Here is an 18422-nt window from a genome sequence, read left to right as displayed (position 1 = left end):
CGGAGAATGACAGCTTTTCAATGAAGCAAAATGCTGCAGTGTATGATGTGAGAAAGGTCATTGTAGGGTTAATGTAACTTTTTTTATTTGCTGATTTATCTCATGCAGGCGGTTAGTAAGGGAAGGGGGCACAGCTACCGACACCCCTCCCCCCCCAAAAAAAATATAATTTAGAAAGGGCTGGTGTGTTGAGAGCAATAGCTGATAATACCAAGCTGCATTTGTGTTTGGGTTGAGTCTGATTGTGCCTCCTCCATCCGCTTCTCTCTCTCTCGAACGCACTGCAGGCACACCAAATCAAATCACCCAAAGCCGAGGATTTACAACAGAGGGAAACTGATAGGCGGGCCTGAAATGAAAAGGCATTACTTCTGTGTAGCTCCCCTTTATTGTCTGCTATCATCCATACCCCACCTTCACATCCTATCCCAGATCAATTCTTGATCAATTTCATGCCAAAAGAAAAAAAAAAATGCATTTCCTAAATTGGGGGTCATACGTTGGTAAAAGATGCTGGTTGTAATATGTGAACAAATCATATTGTCGACTGAATCCAGACTGAGTCTCCATTAGAGGTGTTAAAAAAAATAGATTCGGCAATATATCGCGATATTACATCGCACAATTCTCGAATCGATTCAATAGGCGGCCGAATCGATTTTTAAACATCCGTTTTTGATGGAAAAATATTTACCAAAACGTCTTAAGCATGGAAAAATTTTATATTAATGGAACACTAAGCCTTAATATTTTATTTTAATTCTGTTCAAACATGAAACAGATTACAACCTGTTTCAGATAAATAAATAATACATTTTCATACAAATCTTACTGATTAGTATTTTCTAAATTTAAATTTAAAAAAATCACAACAATGGACTTATAAATTCGTATTGGGATTAATCGGTATCGAATCGAATCGTGACCTATGAATCGTGATACGAATCAAATCGTCAGGTACTAGGCAATTCACACCCCTAGTCTCCATTGTTCCCATCAGCTACAATACCAAAAAAAAAAAAAAAAAAAAGTGGTTTAATAGGTTTCAAACTCATAAAAGCTATTAACCGATGACGGGCAGTCTTAGCGGTTTTTGCAACATTCAGCCTTAAAAAAAAAAAAAAAAAAGTCTAAAATTCAGAAACTTAAATTTTAGGCCGTAAATGCCCCATAAAAAAAACAAACAAAAAATACAACAACATATTTTCATCCCAGGTCTGAAATTTAATTTTCCCAAGTCTTAAAATTCTATATATAAATATTCTGCCCAAGCAGAGCATGAAGCCCCATGAACCCTCTGAAGTCCTCTCGGCAGGCTCCCTGTGTGCTTAACACGGTGGCGTTAACATAAATGATGATGTTAACATAAAAGAAAAGTGCCTGCTTTGCACAGTTTAATAGAGGTCTCGAGAGGGTCCGCATTAATAAAGCCACCGAGAGAAGGCCGTGACTTATACTTCTAACCTAACAAGTCTTATGTCCTCAATTTTCATTTTTTTTTTCCCCCTTTCAATCCAAGATAAGTCATTTGGTAGTGTAGTGGCATATCCGGCCTCACAATGGTGTTATGTCGTTAATCTAACAGTTGCATGACCATCTTCCCCATCTTCAAAATGACAACATGTCAAAAACCTTATTCCAGCGCACCAAGAGCCTTTTGCATGAATTATGCTCCCGACTTCTTGGAATCTAAACTGCTGTTTTGTTTGCATGGAAACAGTTTGTGCAAAGCCCACTTTCAATGACAGTGGCGGAAGTTTAAAAAATGTGGGAATGCCAGTTGTTGCTGCTTTAGCGAACTATTGGCCCCACCATGGAACAAAAACAAGAACACGAAGGCAGACACGTTTAGGCTGAGCTTGTTTGGATGTGTGCTGGGCTTAAAATCTTGGTGGAACACAGATGAATTGTGGGTACGTACAGTCGGGATGTCACGATCAGGGCAATATTGTGATATTGTGATATTAAAACTGCCACAATATCGTCGTCGTCATGGTCACAATATTTAAAAAGGAACACATCTGTTCAAAAAGTCAGGTTGATTTCCATTTGTGCCGTTCTAGCACCCTCTAGTGGCTAGTTTATTGGTGCAATTTAATTTTCATGAGGGATGTTTTGGCCTCCTATGTTCAAAATCTATGCTAATCGTCAGATGAAGTGGAACCGAATTTGCTTGTGAAGCCATCAATGTGTGCTTGCATTAGCAAGTAAGTGCCTCAATATTGTTATTAGAGATTGTAGGTGTTTATATGCATTGCTGTTATGTACAAAAATACAATATTTTTAGTATCAGCTCTCTTTTTTTTTTACAATATTGTCATCTTTTTTAAATATCGCCAACGCCCCCACAATATCGTGATAATTATCGTATCGTGACAATATCGTATCGCGATGTTTGGATATCGTTACATCCCTAGCGTACAGTGTTAAATGACTGTAAAGGGGCCACGTGAGAAAGAGAGAGAGAGAAAATCATGCATGTGAATGTGATGTTTTTGAATGAGTTTTTTTTTTTTTTTTTTTTTTCCCCCCCGAATGTAAATTCGCAGGATGTTTGGCTGCTTGTGCGACTGCAACCTCTCTCCTCGCCCTTTGCACTCTTCATCTCACTCGAGGTCTGTTCTCCTGATAGTGACATTGTGCGATTGCAGGCAGTACAGAAAGCTCATCAGCGCCGGTTGCCTATTGAGACGCTATCAGACCTAGTAAGGTAACTGCACGATTATAGACTGCACCCAGATAATAGTGGGTGAAGGGGGGTAAAAAAAAAAAAAAAAGATAAGGCACGGGGAGGGACAGGGGTGGTGAGCTTCTCTTCTCATTAACGGCTATCTGCTGCACTGCAGACGCTCGTGCTGTATTGAATGGTTCCTATACTGAGCATAAATTAAAATGCGCCCACTGAGAAGAAGTGGATGGAGGAAGACGAGTCTTGTAAATGACAAAGGCAGGGGAACAAAAAGGCTTGAGATTAGAGTCGCTTGTAATCTTCCTCTGCATTCACTGTGAACTCTGCACTCTGCAGAGTTTTATGGTGCTTTTATTTATTATTTTTTTTTTATATACACTACACATAGATACAAAATATTACAGTAAGCATGAGTTAAAGCTGCTCAATGTAGAAATTTGCCCAAAAATATCTTTATTAGGGATGTTCGATACCACTTTTTTTTTTTCAGACCGATACCGATACTCAGACCCTCAGTACTCACCGATACCAACTGCCGATACCAGTAGTACATTTTGACAAATGAAAAAAAAAAATCACTAAAAGATATTTTTAAACAAATATATTTCCTTTAGGCGCCACGGTAGTCGAGTGGTTAGCACGTCCGCTTCCCAGTTCTGAGGTCTCCGGTTCAAGTCCAGGCTCGGACCTTCCTGGGTGGAGTTTGCATGTTCTCCCCGTGCCCGCATGGGTCTTCTCCGGGTACTCCGGTCTCCTCCCACATTCCAAAGACATGCATGGCAGGTTCATTGGGCGCTCCGAATTGTCCCGAGGTGTGCTTGTGAGTGTGGATTGTTGTTCGTCTCTTTGTGCCCTGCGATTGGTTGGCAACCAGTCCAGGGTGTCCCCCGCCTACTGCCCAGAGCCAGCTGAGATAGGCGCCAGCAGCCCCCGCGGCCCTTGTGAGGAATAAGCGGTCAAGAAAATGGATGGATGGATGGATGTATTTCCTTTAATTTTGACAAAAAAAAAAATTGGTGAAAAACTGCTGCAAGCTAGCGCCACTTACAGGCAAGGAGGACTCACTTAACGTCTTCCCCCTCTGCCATCGGTTGCTTGTACTCATCTGTGTCACAAGTACTCGAGTACTTGGGAAAAAAAGGCTGGTATCGGCCCGATACCGATACCTGGTATCGGTACTCGCCCTTCCCTAGTTTTTTTTTTCCCTTAACTTGAAAAAGCTCTCCTGCCATTGGTTCAGAATAGGGATGTTCCACACCACTTTTTCTCAGACCGATACCGATACACAGACCCTCAGTACTCACCAATACCGACTGCCGATACCAGTAGTACATTTTGACAAATAAAAAAAATCACTAAAAGATATTTTTAAACAAATATATTTCATTTAATTTTGATGAAAAAAAAAAAAAAAAAAAAACAGCACAGTCACTCTTCAATAGTCTTAACGCTCAAAATAAAACACAAAAATGCTGTTTTTAGTTTAAGATTCACAATTTTGAAGTATTTCCAAGCCGGTGAAGTTTTGGTGGAAAAACTGCTGCAAGCTAGCTAGCGCCACTTACAGGCAAGGAGGACTCACTTAACGTCTTCCCCCTCTGCCATCGCTCGCTTGTACTCGTCTGCTTCACGAGTACTTGAGTACTTGAAAAAAGGCTTTAGGACAAAATCACCCCCACACGTTATGAAAAGCCCATATCTGTAAATTGAGAAGTAGTTTGTTTGTTTAAATCCTGTATTTAAAAAGTACATTTTCCTGAGTGAAACCGGCAGACAGCCCCTTTAAAGGTCCTGAATCGTCAAGGTTAATGATTAAAATCTTTGCACTGGGTCAGGAATCATGAATCCCGTGTCTTCCGTTACTTTGGATCTTATGAGTCCAGCAAGCTCACAGGAAGCACTCTGGACTCAGATGATTTGGTTCGTTGACTGCACTCAAGTGTGAATGAACACGAAAATCATCAGCTGACAGAGAACTTCCTTTGTTATTATCCTCCCTTCTTCCACTCCTACATACATCCTCTTCCCATTTACCGTTATGCATCACCAGCTTCACGTACGGCAACTGTGTTTGGCTTGTGCAATTAGCTCTGGTGTTTTGTTGGCCGTGTGTTGTGGGCAGACAAGTATAACATTATGGGCGGGCACATGTTACCATCATAAAAGGTTAACGCAGACAATAAAGGGGGGCTGAGAGAAGAAACTATACAGCTGGTTAAGACTTCGAATTAGACTTGACTTTATTGATCACTTTGGGATGGCTCCCTCTGGGAATTTTAAATCAATCAATATATAATGTTATTACACCAGAGATTGAATAAAAATAATATTAATAATAATAAAATAAAATTTCTATCAATCAATCAATAAGGTTATTACACCAGAGATTGAATTAATAATAATAATAGTAATAATAATAATAAAATAAAAATTATATCAATCAATCAATCAATGAATAAGGTTATTACACCAGAGATTAAAATAAAATAAAAATTTAATCAATCAATAAATAAGGTTATTACACCAGAGATTTAATTAATAATAATAATAATAATAACAAAAAATAAAAATTCAATCAATCAATCAATAAATAAGGTTATTACACCAGAGATTGATTTAAATAAATTAAAATTAACCAATTAAAATGAACAGAATCACTGTTCTAATTTACAAATATAGAATAATTGCACAAAGCGTTTCCTTTTCCATTTTGTCAAATTATCAGGGGTGTGCCAATATATTGATTCATAAAAGGATCGAGATTCTCATTTGTGAATCGAATCGAATCGATATTTAATATCCACAAATCGATTTTATTTAAATTAGAAATGAAGAAAAAGGTGAAACGGCAGTTGTAGCCCACATGCTGTTTTTGTGGAAAAAAGGCACTTACAATCCAAAATTAATAAATGTTAAAAGACACTTTAATGTCTCTATTTGTCATTTTGTCTTGCAAAGCAGACTGGAATCGATCATGACAATGTTGTGCATATCTGTAAATTGAAGCAGAAATCATTTGTCAATCAAATCATTTTGAATCAAAAATCGTTTGAATCGAGAATCGAATCGTAGACCCAAAAATCGCAATCGAATTGAATCGTGAGAGAGTCAAAGATTCCCAGCCCTACAAATTATGTTTAATTTGATTTTTTTTTTTCCCCCCCAGTCGAGTTTAGTGATGCAAAAGCACCACTCCTTCTTTAATGTGGAACAAACTTATGTGCAACCTTCAATATTGGGTCAATTTAAATAATGGACGAACCTCGCTTGTATCGTAACCCCTTACAATTTGATACTGAACTGCTGACTATATCATGGCAGCTCATTGATAGCAAAGAATAAGATTTTTTTTTTTTCTCCTTTACATTCTATTTAAAGATCTATAGAAAAAAATCCCACTCCAAAACACACGCACAATCGACCTTTCCATCTCTGCCCCTCCTCTATGTCGGCTGAAACTGTCACTGCCTTGAATTGTGACCTCTGTGTGAACTGCTGAGGATATACGGCATCCCTGTGTTATCTACATAATGCACAGAGTTCTGAGAACAAGTGGAGGTCTGGGCGGTGCTGCGCAGGTGACACGGCCGAGCATATTATCGGAATGATAAGCCCTGGATGAAATGATATTGTAGGGAATATTACAGTACTTTTATTAGACATAGGCTATGCCTCATAGCCGATCATCTCCAAGAGCCTCATGAAGCAGTGAAGCTTTGCAGCCAATTGCTTCGCACGTGTAGCAAAGCTTCATGGTGCTTCATTTACTCTATGGCGCCGTCAAGTGGTCTAGATATATATATATATATATATATATATATATATATATTAGGGGTGTGAATTGCCTAGTACCTGACGATTCGATTCATATCACGATTCACAGGTCACGATTCGATTCGATACCGATTAATCCCGATACGAATTTATAAGTCGATTGTTGCGATTTTTTTTCATTCAAATTTATAAAATACTAATCAGTAAGCTTGTAGAGTGTAAGATTTATATGAAAATGTATTTTATTTATCTGAAATATCAGTCTTATAGAGGTTGTAATCTGTTTCATGTTTGAACAGCATTAAAATAAAATATGAAGGCTTAATGTTCCGTTCATATAACATTCTTCCATGCTCAAGGTGTGAATCCTAACCCGAAGTCAGACGTTTTGTTGAATATTTTTCCATTAAAAATGGAAGTTTAAAAATCGATTCACACACCCACACACACACACACAAAAAAAAAAAAAAAAAAAAAAAAGGCATGATGATAAGACGTTGAATCGGTAAGACTACCGAATGAACAATTCTGAGCTCTTAAAAAAAAAACAAAAAAAAAAACGATTTTTTTTATTGAATCGATTCGAGAATCGCGCGATGTAGTATCGCGATATATTGCCGAATCGATTTTTTTTTAACACCCCGAATATATATATATATATATATATATATATATATATATATATATATATATATATATATATATATATATATATATATATATATATATATATATATATATATATATCCATCCATCCATTTTCTTGACCGCTTATTCCTCACAAGGGTCGCGGGGGGTGCTGGCGCCTATCTCAGCTGGCTCTGGGCAGTAGGCGGGGGACACCCTGGACTGGTTGCCAACCAATCACAGGGCATATATATATATATATATATATATATATATATATATATATATATTAGGAGTGTGCTCAAAAAATCGATACGGCAATATATCGTTGCGGGCCTCATTACAATACACGTATCGATATGCAGGCGTCAGAATCGATATTGCTCGTTAAACTTTAAATAGGCAGTTAACGTTTGCCTTTGCAGCTTTCATTGTACCTAAAAAAAGAAAATCCAGCAGCGTCTTTGAAGTTAATTCCCTTCAATTAATGCAAAAATAGCTCGACAGTGATTGGACGCTGTGTCTTGCGAAGAAAAATTAAAGCAGAGGAAGAATATCAACATTTCTTTACTTATAAACTTAACTTTAATGTACCAGTGTTCCTATATTTTGTTTTAAAAAAACGAAATAGAATGTGTTACATGAAAAAAAGTAGATCAAGAAGATCAAGTATTGGGATACATATGTATACGTATCGTGACCCCTGTATCGTGATACGTATCGTATCGTGAGGTTGGCGGCAATCCCCAACCTTAGAAGAAAAGTCTACAGGAACAGGAAGGATACTCACGTGAAGTTATCTGATTTGAAAATCCACAACAGTTCTTGATAAGCTAATTAAACTATACAAATACATATCTGTAATAGTATCGGAACTAAAAAGTGGTGCAGCAAGGAAAAAATTCTGGTCAGTGATCATAACAGAAGATGTATAATCTATCCTACTAAACACGCTTCATAAACATGATGGCAATTATGTGCTCCTAATACATTTAAAAACAGATGTGAAAAACAGATTTTTTTTTTAAAAATGTGTGAAACATTTAAGAAGTGGACCATTTCAACACATCCCATCTCCTCATATGTTTTTATGATGACAAATGAGCAATTATCCAGATGGCGTGTCGCTAGAAGACATCGATGACGCGCACAGAGCGTACCGCGTATTTTCAAAAATATGCGCGCGCTCAGAAATGTGCACACCGTGGTGCTTTTGAACACACGCTCTCACCCAAAGTCGTAAACATCTGCTGTGTTGTTGTTTGTCGGTGTCCCGCCACGCTGCCGATAGCGGCAGCAAGAGCACAGCTAGGGCCTGCAGCTGTCAGTGTTGGCCCGCTCTGGTGGATAAGGTGGGATTCCTCCAAATGACAGTTTGAGGGGAAAAGATGGTTATATTATGAAGAAGAAAATACCAACATAAAATGCGACCACAACCCCCTAGCCACAAAGTAGCCACTAGAGGGTGCTAGAACTGCACAAATGGAAATCAACCTGACTTTTTTTTTTTTTTTTTTTTGTATGGCATTTAGTGGGCGGGGGGGTCGTGCCACGGTAAGGTCAAGTAGTTGCCAGCTTACATGTTAAAGTGTCGGGACTTCGGGAGAGTCATTTAGACCACTAATGAGTCTCTAAGAGTTTATTGATGTCCCCCCACCCACTTTTCTGATGATTTCTTCCCTTTGCCCTGTGGGACTCCCCAAGCAACCATTGTTGCTAATTAATTGAAATGAGGGCAGATCAAATGCATTACAACTTTTGTCATATGAACAAAAGTACTTGGGGGAATAAAATTCCATTTTAGAAGACTTGGGTATTCCTTAACTAGCCCAGATAGATAGTCAGATTAAATGTACCGTATTTTCCGCACTATAAGGCACACCTTCAATGAATGACATATTTTCAAACTTTTTCCATATATAAGGTGCTATATGAGAGGCTGGGGTTACGTTATGCATCCATTAGATGGTGCTGCGCTAAAGGGAATGTCAACAAAACAGTCAGATAGGTCAGTCAAACATTATTAATAGATTACAAACCAGCTTTCTGACAACTCCATTCACTCCCAAAATGAATAAACAGCTGTTGGATTATTTTCTCTGAGGTCAAGTATTAGTAGTAGCTAGCGATCCAAGATGGCGGGTCACCGATAGCGTCTTGACAGCGAGACCTGTTGCGGCTCAATATTGATCCATATATAAAGTGCACCGCATTATAAGGCGCATGGTCAGCGTTTGAAAAAAATTGAAGGCTTTTAGGTGCGCCTTATAGTGCGGAAAATACGGTAAATTGCAGATATATATATATATATATATATATATATATATATATATATATATATATATATATATATATATATATATATATATATTTATTTTAAATGTATTTTTTTTCCAACCCTCTGACTCTCACCAATTAATACTTTGGATTATTTTATTTGCTCACAGTCAAAATAATCATAAACATGCACAAACTTATAGTCATATTTGGAAAACACCAGTATCACAGAGAAGCCAAATCGACATATTTTGAGTTTTCATAAGTACAAGTCATAATTTGAAGGAGCATGTGTCACGCCAGGCGTGCGGTTGTGTTGGCGAATGTATTTGTGTGACTGTTGTAGCCTCTTCCTGTCACCCTCCTGGACACGCGACATCCCCCTCGCCTTGTGATTTGCGCGTCAACGTCTAAACATGTCAAAGGACGCTCTGCTGCAGGCATGTATTCACATATAAATGTTAATTCGAGCCCATTCGCCTCCTTTCCCTTTCACGCGTTCGCTGTGTCTGTTTCTGTCTATTCCAGATTGATTTGGCCATTTTGCATCCACCGAGCACCGACATCACCTTGGACACGGACAAACTCATGTGACACTTCAAATCACCACAGAAGGCAATTTCTGAATGTACCAATCAAAAAAACTTAAATGAAAGCAATCATGAAAACTTTTGACATTTTTTTAATTTTATTTATTTTTTACCCTCTTTCATATTCAAATGATGTGGCTCCGTGGCTCATTGGGAATGTGAGATTCAGAGGAAAATGACAGGCTTCATCAGAAGTGAGCAGGCTGTCAGTTACAGCGCTGATTTCACATGAGTCGGGATGTACAGTCAAACCTCAGTTTTCCAACATAATCCGTTCCAGAAGGTTGTTCTAAAAGCCATTTGTTCGAAATCCGAAACCATTTTTCCCATTAGAATTCATGTAAATAATTTTAATCCGTTACAAGTCTAAAAAAAACTTTTTCCAAGGTTTTTTGTTGTTTTTTTTGTACTATTTTACACCATAAACTGCACTGTATACTGTTAACCATAAATAGAAAAGGGCAGAAATAGACACTGTTTTATTTAGATATCCTATCTAAAACGATTTAAAAAAACAAAAAAACAAAATGCAAACATTTCTTTTTTAACTCATTCACTCGCCGCCATTTTCACATTTCGCAATCCCGTTCGCTGTTTTACTGGATTTTGACTGATTTTGCAAGGCCCACAGAATATTGTGTTCAATTGCTATAAAAGCATCGAACCTACCAAAAGAAAAATTTAAATCTCTTCTATCGATTTAAAATTGTAAGTAATTTAGCTTTTTTTTTTTTTAAGACGGCCCTGGTTGATCTCCTTTGCTCTGCTGCCACCTGCTGGCCGTTTGTGTAATAACTACAATTTCTGCAACTCTTCTTTGCAGTTGAGAGGCTGCATCAAAGCCTTCTGTATGCTCTAGCATAAAAAAACAAACAAAACAAAAACGTATAAATACGCCTTTGGGACACTTAGAACATTAAAAAAACGTATTTATACGTTATTGGGAGAAAATGAGTTAATAGGATAAGTACAGTATAGCTACTGTATATATCCTGTACTGCAAATCTCTCTTTTTTTTTTTTTTTTTTTCATTGACTGTTCCATAGTGTTATTGTGTGCAATTGTGACTTTCTTATGACAACAAAACGTCGAGTTGCCTCGACAACAGACCACTGAAGAATTCCCCAATTTCACTGGCGCGCGTGCGTGTGTGTGTGTGCGCGTGTGCTCGCACACGTACTCTTCTGCCACGACAATAATTTAGATTAAAAAAACATGGGCTGGGAGGAGGACCGGCAATGATTGTCCTCAGAGACATCAGTCAATACAAATACAAATGTTGACTGACACAGCAATGCAGGCAAGGAACTCAATGCAGGCAGACATTTGCGAAGACATAAGTTCATACTGTATTCATGAAAGGTTGCAAAAACAGTTCACAAAAACAACTTAAAACGGGTTAGAAAAAAAAAAAGGGTCTGAGTTATACGAGTGCAAAAAAAAAAAATCACTGAAAGATATTTTTTAACAAATATATTTCCTTTAATTTTGACAAAAAAAAAAAAAAAAAAAAAAAACCCAGCATAGTCACTCTTCAATAGTCTTAATGCTCAAAATAAAATGCTGTTTTAGTTTAAGATTGACAATTTTGAAGTATTTCCAAACCGGTGAAGTTTTGGTGAAAAACTGCTGCAAGCTATAGCGCCACTTACAGGCAAGGAGGACTCGCTTAACGTCTTCCCCCTCTGCCATCGCTCGCTTGTACTCGTCTGCGTCACGAGTACTCGAGTACTTGAAAAAAGGCTGGTATCGGCCCGATACCGATACCTGGTATCGGTACTCGCCCATCCCTACTGTTAAGGTTAAGAGAAACGTGGCATTTGGCAATATAAACTCATCCTTCCCTTGTGTGTAAATTTATTTGAATATTTTGGTAATTTCATTTATGGTGTACAGCCTGGGATTATTTATTTATTTACTGGACCAAATATCAGTTGAAATATCCGAAAAATACATCTTTGATTACAAATATGAATCAAAGGCAGTGATCTCCCACCAGAGAGTGAAAATATTTCACATTTATACCCCACGCTATATAGTTAGAGGTCCTCATTTCAAATTTTGCATTTTCTTTTTAAATTCTCAAAATCACAATGAAATAAATTAATACCTGATTTAAAAAAAAAAAAGTAACTTAAAAGTTAAAACTTGAGTAACTCATTACTTTAGGCTAATATTGTAAAGAAACGTATCACTTTCAAATGCAAGTAACTACTAATATCCCTGCAGTATTATATGAAATGCTCTTTGTCTTCATTTGAGGGCCGATGGGAACGTGTGAGAAAATACCAGTCGTGTTTATCTTATCTCTTATCCAGACTAAGACATTTGTCATTCGATGCTCAAACTCACAACTGTCAAAACAGAAGGCAGAAGGACCGCCTTCTTTTTCTCCAGTGTGAAATAACCCCAACGAGGAATACATAAATAAACATGAGACTACCACGCCTGTATATGAGCGCTAAATGTGCTTTTGCTTGGATCAGGGATGCATGCGTGCATATTTCTTCCGCATTATTGGAGAGTGACATTGTGAGTGTGACAAAAAAAAAAAAATTCATATGCTGTACATATACTATAAAATATATTGCTACCATGTTATGTATACGGTGCATTTCATCCGAAAGGAATTATTTTGTATATTAAGGGTCAACTTTTGATGAAAGTGACAGGTGTGAAGACTATCTTGAGGCCATGAATATTAAGGAACACGTATCATGTTGTTCTGGCTGTGGCCTTGCGGTCATCGGAAGAGCTTCAGCTGCTATTGTCACAGCTGAGACGGGCACTTTGGGCTTTGCTGTGCAGAGTGACCCCGACTTTGCCAAAAGGCGCCGGACATCTCAGACAGATCAAAATGCACGAAGCTGCTCAAATTCAACAAAGAAACGCTGAGTAATTATTAGGGATGTCACGATAAGGGCAATATTGTGATATCGTGATATTAAAACTGCCACAATATCGTCGTTGTCGTCATGTTCACAATATTTACAAGGAACACATCTGTTAAAATATTCAGGTTGATTTCCATTTGTGCAGTTCTTGCACCCTCTAGTGGCTAGTTTATTAGTGCAGTTTAATTTTCATGAGGGATGTTTTGGCCTTCTATGTTTAAAATCTATGCTAATTGTCAGATGAAGGGGAACCGAATTTGCTTGTGAAGCGATCAATGCGTGCTTGCATTAGCAAGTAAGTGCCTCAATATTGTTATTAGAGATTGGAGGTGGTTTATATGCTTTGCTGTTAAGTACAAAAGCACAATATTGAGCTTTTTTTTTTTTTTTTTTTTTTTTTTTTTTTTTTTTTTTTTTTTTTTTTTAGTATGAGCTTTTTTGTGTTGTAATTTTGCACAAGTGGTAGAATGCTGGATTGGGGGGGGGGGGTTACAAGACATGTTTACATTAGCTACCAACTACTTCATTGTGCAATTTAACACTTTGACCGCCAAAAACGTTTAATAACGATCAGTAAAATCACAACGTATATTGCCGTAAACGTAAAATAACGTCAACAAATGTTTTAATCTTTTCTTAGTTCAACGTCTAAGTGCAGCGCTGACTGGTCAATGGGTTGTGGAATCTAAAACGCTCTAAACTATGGCCAGCAGATGGAAGCGTTGTATCTCTTTTCGTCAGTGATCAAAGCCTCTGTCATATCAAAGTTTTTCTTTGATAATGTGTGGCAGTAAAAGAGTTAAGCACAAACTATGAATGTTAAGTTGATGTTAAAACGGATTTAGAATCGGTATACGTTACTGCTATCTGAACATTTTGCACAGGAATTATTTTTGAATAAATGAAACCTTTAAATCAGGGGTGTCAAACTCGTATTAGTTCAGGGGCCGCATGCATGAAAATATGTGACAGAGTGGGCCGAATGTGATCCTCCATCTTATTAATGAACAATCTAAATTCAAATTCTGGTCATCGCTATCATACTAGAAGCACGTGTCTAGATCTAGACTGGGTTTGTAGACATAAGCTTCTTCAAAAATGCAAAGACCAATTTAGAGGGCGAAGGCAGTGCATGAGGCCATCTCATTAACTCGTTCATTTCCCACCAACTATTATTGATATAATATCTGATGGAAGAGATTAGGAAAGACAAGATGGATAGCTAGCTAGCTAGCTAGCTAGCTAGAGAGAGAGAGAGAGAGATAGATAGATAGATAGAGAGAGAGAGAGATAGAATTTTTAGGACTAAACACAATTTGTCTTCATAACATGATGTGGCCCTTGCGTCCTTCGGATTTTCTGTATTTTGGCCCTCAAATGAAAAAGTTTGGACAGCCCTGATTTAAAAGCTTGTTTTGAGGGTTTAAAACATGTGATTGGAAGCAATTCCGGGATGTGATTGTGGTTCGTTGCTCTTCTCTCTCCGTGGTTTTCGATTTGTGTTTATTTGTGAAGCAAAATAGCTCCCTGCACTTCATTGTGAACAACAATGTGACGTATTGGACCAGAGCTTGCAGATGTGCACAGACGAGAAGTCGCCCATGAATGTGAGCTCATCAACCACAGCTGAGGATAGCAAATGGTCAAGTGGTCCAAAAAATGAAACTGGAAAATTGCCGCCACTTGTTGGGTCTGTTCAAGTGCGCGCAGGCGGGAGAGGTTGTCAGGTCATGATGGATGAACCACGTTGTGGATGTTGTTGACGTGATGAAAAAATACCGACGCCGAACCATGTTGCTCGGTTTCCCCGCAATCTTCGCCATAACAGACAAACAAATATGTTGCAGGTTGTTTGCGACTACAGAAAATTGCATGTGCGCAAAATTGATTTTGAAATTACTTTTTTTTTTTTTTTGAGTATCATCTGTGTCTGAAAACATATTGCATCGTTGCAATTTGGAACAGATGCCAACACACTATTATCAATACAAAGAAGACTTTACTACTATGGAGGACCAAAACAGCCAAAATTATAAATAAATTAATACATAAAGTAAACTGAAAATAAAAACGAATATAAAATATAATTGAAAAATTAAACACAAGTAATAAATATAAAGGGAAATAAAACAACATATATATATATATATATATATGGGATGCACCAAAATGAACATTTTTGGCCGAAAATGAGAAATGCTTGGCCGAAAACGGAGACACTGAAAATAATATGCCAATTTTGTTTTTACTATCAATTCAATTAATTATCCATCCATCCATTTTCTCAACCGCTTACTCAACTCAACTCAACTTTATTTATAATGCGCTTTAACGACAGGCATTGCTGTATACAAAGCGCTGTACATAAACATAAATATCAGTTTTGCAGTAAACAAGAACAAAGCAAACATTTTGAAGTGCAATACAAGTTGTTGTTTTTCAAGTAAATACATTTTACATCAGTAAATAAGAATTAGGCAAGTGAATAAAGAGATAAATAAATACATAAATAGGTAGACTAAAACTCATACTAATCGGACAAAATCAAAATTTCGGACAAAATCACCACCAGAAATGAAGACAAGCCCTAATCTGTAAATTGAGAAGTAGTTTGTTTGTTTAAATCCTGTTTTTAAAAAGTGCCTTTTCCAGACTGAAACTGACAGACTGGGCCTTAAAAACTTGAAATGTAATTTTAATTGAGTGCAATTAAAAAAAAAAAAAAAAAAAAGCCTAAAATGTCACTAATTTAAAAGTAGTCAAGCTTACAGTGGTCTTATATCATTTTTCAAGAAGCTTGTAGTGAATCAAAACACGACACGTTAATTCGAATACCGTCCTCCATATTATCTCCCTGTTCCTCATCATCGTCTTGCCTCCATTTTGTCTCCCATTTTTGTGGTGCCTCTAAATAATCCCCCAGAGGGCAAACAAACTTTGAAAGAATTCCCCATAACCCGCCAAGCGTGGCCCATTTTCCTCTTTAACTGCGCCAACATTTACAATAATATGATTACAGACACTTTGGCAAAGTGATGGGAGGAGAGCAGGCGCATATTAGGAATCAGCGAGGGGTTGATCATAATGGTCGCATTTCCTGGAGACTCCCAATTTCTTTTGCACGCAAAATGGCGAGGAGCCACTAAATTCACCTTCGGCAGTAAAAATCAATGCACTGGAACTATGACAGAACAAACAGAGAGCTCACGCACACGCACACACTCCTGTTTTCTCCCTTTACTTATTAGGCCCCGCCCCCTTTCATGCTTTTCTCGCCAAGCCACCTTCATGTTTTCCTCCATGCAGCTTTAAATTTACTCATTATTTCACTGCCATTTAATTAGGAACATTTTCAAGTCATAAACTTGCCACGAGTCTTGAAATGATGCTGTTTCGAAACACTTTGGAACGTTTTTGTGACCAGCCAAGTTCTCTAGCACAAAATGCAGTCGAATTGTCCACTTGAGAGCAATTTTCTTTCCTTTGCTATTTTTGCTTGACTAGCGCAGATAGAATTTGGGCATTTTGCACTTGTGTGATGGAACCCGTCCGACTGTGTAAAAAAAAAAAATTGTACAAATAATTGATTTGTGCTTTTGCGTATTTAGAAAAATGCTACAGTACATAAACCGATTTATTTGTAATATGGCAGTAGGGTTATTATAGTTTTGCAATTTTTCATTTTAGTTAGTTTTTATTAGTTTTCAGGGTGGTTCTGTTTTTATTAGTTTAGTTGTTTAAAAAATGCTTAGTTTTAGTTTGTTAGTTTCAGTATTAGCTTTAGGTTATTTTTTTTTTTGGGGGGGGGGAGCGACCATGGGAGCGTTATCATCTTTTGGTGCTTTTCTATTGGCTGCTGCTAGATGACGTCACTTCCGTGTGACATACTTTCAAACGTTATTATTCCGGTTGATATCAAAATAAATCTACTAAAAATCACATTTAAAATCAACCCCGAAGGCTCATGCATTCAATTAATTTGTTTGCTATAATTATAGTTAGTTTTAGTTAGTTTTGTAAACATAAAATGTAGTTTCAGTTAGTTTTCGTTTTTATTTTATTTCTGTAACAATATTGGTTTTTTTTTAATTTTAGTTTTTTCATGAGTTTTAGTGAACTAAAAGAACCTTTAATGGCACCTGTTTTTCGATACCCTCCCTTCTTACTTTGACCATCTCCAAACATTTTTGTTTTGTTTATTTGATTTGAACTGAGTCAAATGGCATTTTTTTAGCATATGTCGCGGGCCACTGAAAAACGGGCCGCAAATGGCCCCCGGGCCGTAGTTTGGACACCTCTGGTCTAAGCGCACGCGGTCCTTGACATTTGGGGAAGCAGAAATGGACTTGCTGGGGTTCCGGCAACGGATAAGATTGGCAAACAATGTTCTCTCTAATTTTCCGTGTGTCTGTTTGGTGCGCATTATATATGGAAGACATTTTAAAATATGTCATTCATTGAAGGTGCGCCTTATAGTGCGGAAAATGCGTTTTTCAAAAACAGTTAGCACAACAATCCTGTTGAGTTATTAGAACAAGCTAATGGGGCAACATGTGGAAAGCATGCACAGGCTGCCGACGTACTTTTTGGCAGTTCAGCCGCTACTTAGTCGTCGTGGTGCAGCCACTCGCCGGACCAAAGCAGCAATCAATCGTGTCATCGTTTGATCACCCCGACCCGTGTGACTTGCGAATGATTGCTGGTCTGCAAAAACTTGTTTGAACCAGTCCGTGGGGTGCAACAAAATGCTGCGGTTGGATCTTTAAGCATTTTAACTCGTTTTTTGAAGCAAACAGAATATTGTGTTCTTTTGCTACATAAACAACATGAGTACCACATTTTTTCATTCGAAAAAAGTATGTTTCTACCTTATTCCGTTCTTTAGTAATCACCATTTGAAAATAGGTCATTTGAGTGACATTGAGCGAAAATTGAAAAGAAAAAGATACATTTTCTCCACAACAGTGACTTTGATACTAATATTTTTTTGTTTAGTGACGCTCCGTCAAATTAGGTTTAATGTTACAAAGGCTTTGATCGTTCACGTCAGCCTTGAAAACGTTCCATTTCATCAGATTGCGTCATGTTTCGTTGTAATTTGCAGCTCCAGTTAGGGCCCGAGCAGCTACCGCTGCCATCTGCTGGCCGTAGTTAGTGGGTCTTTTTGATTTCACAACTCACTGAGCCGGCTGCGCTGCACTTGGACGTTGCACTGACCACTGATATATTTCAAAAACCAAAAAAGTAGTTGACGTCACGTAACGTTTATGGCGGCATACGCGGTGATTTTATTAAACGTTATTAAACGTTTTTGGCGGTCAAAGAGTTAAGCTTAGGGCACCCAAAGGGGTAGCGGCGGGCGGCACTGCACCTCAGGTAAAACTGTCTCGAACCGCCACTGACACCACACACATACTGCCCATTATTTCTAAATGTGTGTGTACACGACTCCCTGGCCACAAATCCTTCAGTGTGTTGGATGAGTGTCTCCAACCTATTCATCATTCGCCTTATCCGCTACCGTCGCCAGTCTTTTGTTTTGTTGTTTTTTTATGTCAGCCAGCAGTCACA

The 18422-nt window shown here is 37.8% G+C and overlaps 1 protein-coding gene across 5 annotated transcripts in view; it reads left to right on the top strand.

Moving 5' to 3' along the window:
* The window catches only part of LOC144033094 (dehydrogenase/reductase SDR family member 13-like), a 55537-nt gene that overhangs the window by 30615 nt on the left and 6500 nt on the right, over positions 1-18422 (top strand). Inside the window, exons 7-8 of one of the 5 annotated variants that reach the window (XR_013287870.1) lie at positions 9714-9807; positions 9896-10301. The exons of 1 other annotated variant lie outside the window; for it this stretch is intronic. The gene's annotated coding sequence lies outside the window, so the exon portion shown is untranslated. Of the gene's footprint in view, positions 1-9713; positions 10519-18422 lie in introns of those variants that run through there. 3 more of the 5 variants (XR_013287875.1, XR_013287869.1, XR_013287871.1) reach the window with 3 other exon arrangements.

This window comes from Festucalex cinctus, chromosome 13 (genome assembly GCF_051991245.1).
Source record: "Festucalex cinctus isolate MCC-2025b chromosome 13, RoL_Fcin_1.0, whole genome shotgun sequence".
In the NCBI taxonomy this organism is placed as follows: domain Eukaryota; kingdom Metazoa; phylum Chordata; class Actinopteri; order Syngnathiformes; family Syngnathidae; genus Festucalex; species Festucalex cinctus.
The sequence above is the reverse complement of the archived record's forward strand: the minus strand, read 5'-3'. Positions and strand labels throughout refer to the sequence as shown.